This window comes from Prionailurus viverrinus, chromosome B2, assembly GCF_022837055.1.
Source record: "Prionailurus viverrinus isolate Anna chromosome B2, UM_Priviv_1.0, whole genome shotgun sequence".
Lineage (NCBI taxonomy): Eukaryota > Metazoa > Chordata > Mammalia > Carnivora > Felidae > Prionailurus > Prionailurus viverrinus.
In genome coordinates this window covers 32,810,651-32,816,961 of record NC_062565.1, presented here as the reverse complement: position 1 = coordinate 32,816,961, position 6,311 = coordinate 32,810,651, and the positions used below count along the sequence as shown (strand labels likewise).

General features: G+C 49.2%; 1 non-coding gene across 1 annotated transcript; it reads left to right on the top strand.

Annotated features, from left to right (window-relative positions):
- Positions 1-1,379: 1,379 nt before the first annotated feature.
- On the top strand, positions 1,380-1,685 carry TRNAW-CCA (transfer RNA tryptophan (anticodon CCA)). The gene is made up of 2 exons: positions 1,380-1,416; positions 1,650-1,685. It is a non-coding gene; the product is annotated as a tRNA-Trp (tRNA).
- The last annotated feature ends 4,626 nt before the right edge of the window (positions 1,686-6,311 follow it).

The following is a 6,311-nucleotide window of genomic DNA, read 5'->3' as shown; positions in this document are numbered from 1 at the left end:
CAGAGGTGATAAATAACATGATATTTGGGAGGAGGAGCCAAGGAGGGGCATTGGGAAGATGGAGATGAACACTCCAGGAATGAGAGAGAAATCTGGAGAGGTGGGCAAGGGTGAGGGGAGGAGGGCCTTGTAGGGTCTTCCGAGTGGCCTGGTCAGAACTGCAAATTGGGATGGCCATTTTAGGGGTGATGATTTGCAGGGCGTGGCCTGGAGCCTGGGAGACCTGTTAGGAGGCCACTGCCTTGGGCCTGGCAAGAGATGAGGACCTGGAGAAAGGCAAGGAGCTGGAGAGGAGAGACTTGGTTAGATGCAGAGGGGAAAGAGTTGGGGCTGAGGCTGGCTGGGATGACTGGTTGGTGGAGCTGCTGGAAGGGAAGAATGACGACTTGTGTTTCCTAGTTTTATCTCTAGAAGGAGTGGGCATGCGCTCCATGTAATGCTTTCCTCTTCCCTATGGCTGGGAGGCAGATGTGATGGCAGGAGCTGGAGCAGCCACTCTGAACTCAGAGATTGGAGTCAAGTTTAAGGGATGGCAGAACCACATTGTAGCCTAGGGGCATCCAGCTCTGGACTCTTAGGCACGGGAGAACTCAACTTCTATTTCAAACCATTATATTTTGCTGTTTCTATAACAGCAGCTTACATATTCTTGAATGAGTGCACCTATATTCTGCTGACTCTCCAGCATGCTGTTTTGACTTTTCTACCCTTGTCTTAACCTTTGCCTAAGTTGGTCCCTATAACCAGGGATGCCATCCCTTCTGCTACCTCTGCCTGCACTTGCTTGGACAATGGGCATGATCAGGTCAAGATTCTAGCTTGTATTTCTTCCTCTGGGACAAGTCCTGCTGTGCCTCCACTCCGCTCCACTTGTATTTTCTTGACCACTTCTGTATCTAAGGCCACAGGTTTCTCAGGGGCTGGCCATGTCTCATTCCTCCGCATGTGGCCAATGCCCTCTTCCAGTGGGGACTCAACCAATACGTGATGGTTGAATAATTCTGAGGAGTGGGCGTAGAGAGCACATGGTGGGGCTCTTAGGAGAATTCAGTGATCTCACTGTACTAGTCAGGTGAGCTAGGTTATGCTGTGTAACAAATGACCACAATTTCTCAGGGGCTTAAAACCACAAAGATTTTGTACCTTGCTTGCAGGTCAGGGCAAATGGGCACTGCTCATATCATAGTTACTCGGGGACTGCAGATGATGGAGGTTCCCCATCTTATGATGTCATCACCTCCACACAAGTTTTTCTTGGCAGGGGAAGAGCACGGGCAGAATTGCGTGACAGCCCTTAAGTGCTTCCATCTGAAAGTGACACAATCCTTTCCGCTCATATTGCATTGGCCACAGCAGGGTCTCTAACCCCTATAACTGGTGCCTGGCTGGCTCAGTTGGTAGAGCATGTGACTCCAAATTTTTTTTTAACATTTACTCATTATTGAGAGACAGAGAGACACAGAGCATAAGCAGGGGAGGGGCCGAGAGACGGAGAGACACAGACTCTGAAGCAGGCTCCAGGCTCCGAGCTGTCAGCCCAGAGCCCAACGCAGGGCTCGAACCCACAAACCGTGAGATCATGACCTGAGCCAAAGTCGAATGCTCAACCGACTGAGCCACCCAGGTGCCCCTAGAGCATGTGACTCTAGATCTCATGGTCATGAGTTCAAGACCCATGTTGGGCATGGAGCCTGCTTAAAATTTAAGAAAAAGATGCTATAGGGGCCCCCGGGTGGCTCAGTTGGTCAAGCGACTGACTCTTGGTTTCAGCTCAGGTCATGATCTCATGGTTTCACGGGTTCGAGCCCCACATCCAGCTCTGCACGCTGACCACACGTGGAGCCTGCTTGGGATTCTCTCACTCCTTCTCTCTCTGCCCCTCCCCTGCTTGCACTCTCTCTCAAAATAAATAAACTAAAAAAAAAAATGCTATAAACCCATATGACTCCAAGGGGATGAGGATTTGTAACCCTGTGCCTAGAAGAAGAGAACTGGAAATACTGCTTAGCAGTGGTGATGTCTGCCACAGTCAGTGATGTAAAAGGTTTGGTTCAGTATTGAGAATGTAGTCCAATGATCGACCAGTGTTTGTTTTTACTCCTTAGCCATTCATCATTCAACACGTATTTCACTTTACACAGTGGCAAAAGACAGGTAATGTTCCTTGTCTCATGGAGTTATGGTCAAGTGGGGGAAGAGGGACAGACATTTCTCTAATCAACACCGTCATATATAAATAATTACAGTTTGTAGTAAGTGCTCTCCCAGCAAAGAACGGGATCCCACGAAAGAGAATAATGGTGTGTGTGTCTGTCTGTCTGTCTATATGAGAATGGGGAGTCAGGGAAGTCCTCTCTGAGGGGGCTGACTTTGAGATGAGACCCAAAGAAAGAGGAAGTCAGGGGATGAGGGCAGGGGAAGAACTTCTTAGGCAAAGGGAACGGCATGTGCAAAGACACAGAGGTGGGAAAGGGTCTAGCAGGTTTAAGACACTAAGGAGGCTGAGTCTGGTGCAGTGATTTGTGGGGACTGTGAGGGAGGTGGGGACAGAGAGGCCCAAAGGCGTCACCACCCAGGACCTTGTAGCATGCAGTCAGCAGGCCTCTGGAAAGCTTTAAGCACAATGGGGCCTGACCTGTGCCTTTAATGACTTCTGAAATGTTTGTACACCCAGTGCTCAGGTGCTCCCTTCCTTCCTCCTTTGCTTCTCCAACTGTTTTCACGCCAGGGGTTCTCATCAGGTCCTGCAGCTTTGACTCCCAGATGTGTATCTTTAGCCCTGTTCTTGCACCAGAACTCAATCCGTGTGGCCCCCTGGGTACTCCTCAGCTCTGCCAGTATCGGGGACAGCAGTTTTCCTTCACCCTCTTAGGATCCCTGGCTGGGTCTGAAAAATAAGACAGAGACGTATTAACAGAAGAAAAGCATACAGGTTGATTTAATGCGAGTTTTACACGATACAGGAGCCTTCATAAGGAAATGGAGACCCAAAGAAACAGAACTGGGTATTTTTATGCTAGGTTTGATGAAGTAGGCAGTCCTGTAGAAATACAGGTTAGAGACTGCCAGGGGAACCATGGGAACTTAGCTGATCTATTTGTTGGGGTTCTTCTGGTCCCTGCTTTGTCTTCAGAGATAAGGAGGCTCCTGTCCTCCGGGTATGGGGAAGGTGTCTCTCCCACAAGAGTTTTATGACTTGTTTCAGGGGAGAAAGCCGTTTTCTCAAACACATTCAAGTTTAAAATATTCAATACGCCAAGGGGCCATATTTGGGGGTAGTGTGTCCTGAACCCCGTTACTGGGTACCTCCACCTTAGCGTGAGCAGATCCAGACTTTTGCATACTCGTCACCCTGTTCCTCTTTCCTCTCCCCTCTCAATAAAAGACCCCCCCCTCCTCACAGTCAGAAACTTTGGGCTCAACCTTGACCCCTAACCCCTACCCTTCACACAACGTGTCAGCAAATCCTGTTGGCTGGCCTTGAGGATGTCTCAGAACCCAACTGCTTCTTCTTGCTGGGTGCAAACCACCATTATCCTTAGCTTGGGTTATTTAGACGCCCTCCTAAGCAGCCCTCAGCTTCAGCTCCTGCCCTCTTACTCAGTTCCCCAATCCTCAGCCAGAGGGCTTTGGGGAAAACGTACATCGGATTCTTTTACATGCCTGCTTAAAACCCTCTGGGTTTCCCCCTCAGATCTCTAGCTAAGTCGGGGGAGATTCGGGGTGGGCCCTCGGTATTTCTCCTGCCTCATTTCCTTCCTTCCTTCCTTCCTTCCTTCCTTCCTTCCTCCTTCCTTTCTCCCTTCTTCCTTCCTTTCTCCCTTCTTCTTCCTTCCTTCCTTCCTCCTTCCTTTCTCCCTTCTTCCTTCCTTCCTTCTTCCTTCCTTCCTTCCTTCCTTCCTTCCTTCCTTCCTCCTTCCTTTCTCCCTTCCTCCTTCCTTCCTTCCTCCTTCCTTCCTTCCTTCCTTCCTCCTTCCTTTCTCCTTTCCTTCTTCCTTCCTTCCTTCCTTCCTTCCTTCCTTCCTTCCTCCTTCTTTCCTTCCTCCTTCCTTCCTTCCTTCCTTCCTTCCTTCCTCCTTCCTTTCTCCCTTCCTTCTTCCTTCCTTCCTTTCTCCCTTCCTTCCTCCTTCCTTCCTTCCTTCCTCCTTCCTTCCTTCCTTTCTCCCTTCCTTCTTCCTTCCTTCCTTTCTCCCTTCCTTCTTCCTTCCTTCCTTTCTTCCTCCCTCACTCCCTCCCTCCCTCCTTCTCTCTCACAGTCACCCGGTGGGGCTCCCCGATCTTGCCCATGACTCAGGTACTGCTGTTCCACCATGGAACCTTCTCTCTCCTAATGCTGGTAAGCTTCACTGAACTAGGTTGTCCTCACAGAGAAGTGTTTCCGGATTGCCCCTCAACAGCACACCCGTCACTACTCACCACCCCCACTTTATTTCTCCTCATGGACCTCATCACACTCCGGCATCACATAACACATTTAATTGTGTCTCTCCCCGGGAGAACAAAAGTGCTGAGTGGGCAGGGACTTTATTCTGTTGTCTATTAAACTTATTTATTTATTTATTTATGTTTATTTTTGAGAGAGAGAGAGAGAGAGAGAGAGAGAGAGAGAATGAGTGGGGGAGGGGAAGAGAGAGAGGGACAGGGAGACACAGAATCTGAAACAGGCTCCAGGCTCTGAGCTGTCAGCACAGAGCCCGACACAGGGCTTGAACCCACGAACCACGAGCTCATGACCTGAGCCGAAGTCGGATACTTAACCGACTGAGCCACCCAGGTGCCCCTTTTTTTCTGCTAAACATCTAATGCCAAAAACAGTGCCCAGCACATGGAAGACGTTCTAGAAATATTTACTGAGTGAATGAATGGAGTGAATGACCTTGAAAATTCCAGGGACTGCTAGGGCAACAGAGACCTCGTTTTGTTTTATCCAGGATGAGGCTGGTTGGGGGCAGTTTGGGTTTCGGGAGGTAAAGACTAACAGCTTTGGTCTGCCTTTGCTTTCTCCTCGTCCCAGGCTGGGCCCTGTGCTGACAAACAAGCAAGAGCTCACCCATATTTGTTCTCAAAGGAAACAATAATGTCACCACAAATTGAGGTGTGGCTGTTGCAGTTTACGAGGTTAAGTGTGCTAAGTTGTATAAATTGGGAGCGTTTCTAGCCTGGCTGTGCCCTTGAAGCATTAGAGACACCTTTCCCTAAATGTGTGTTTAGGGAACTAGGCTGAACTATGGTTGTCCCAACACAGTGTCACTTTGAAGTAGAATAATCCAATCTATGGGAAATCTATGCTCAGTTGCTATGATGGCATTGGTGGACCCCAAAACCAGGCCTCCTCCATTATTCATTCATTCATTCATTCATCCATCCATTTGAGGAGTCCATACCGAGCATCTCCTGTGGGCCAGACACCAGAGTGTACAAGACCAACACAGACTCCAAGGACAGGATGAATATTCCTTCTGTGGCAATCACTTGGGCCTTGGGCTGGGGGGAAGAAAGGACACTCTCTGAGGCTGTGGGTCAGGGAGGTGAAGAGATCTGGAGATCTGAGGAGGGGGGAGGGTTGTAGGAATCGGGCCTCGGCCTCACGGAGTCAGGCCACGAGGGTAGGATTTAGGGGTCTGTGAATCCCAATCATCACTGCTGCTGGTGGGCATGTCACGCCTTCTCATGACTCTTTTGATTGTCTCCCAAGCCAGGTGCACACAGGAGCAGGGAAAAGGGGTGAAACAGAGAGGCGGCTAACAGACAATGAGAGGTGAGCCAGAGCAGCAGATGTCAGAGAGGTGGATGCAGGCAGGAGTGACAAGTGAATATATGAGACACCCAGAGATGCTCCATAAAATAGACAAACTATTCTTTGAAATGCATGGCTGTGCGTATAGAATGAATGAATAAATGCAAGGAAAATCTTCAGAATGTCAAACATAAAGAGAATGCTGGAAGCCTGGGTGTTAGGGAGCTCCAAAGCTGCAGGGAGACCTCAGGTCATTTGCACACACATCTCCATGACCTAGATCGGTGTTTCTCAATAGCAGCGCTGTTGACATTTTGGGCTGTATTAATTTTTGTTGGGGTGGGAGCTGTCCTATAGGATGTAGGATGTTGGGCATCCTGTAGGATGTTTGGCAGCAACCTTGGCCTCTACCCAACAGATACCAATAGCAACTCCCTCTTCCAGTTGTGACAACCAGAAATGTCTCCTGGGAAACAAAGTTGTCCAAGTCCAGAAATAAAGGCTTAGAGGAGGAAGGAAATGGACTGTGAGCACTCATGGTGGGGAGTTGTAATTGAGACCCTCTACAAAAACC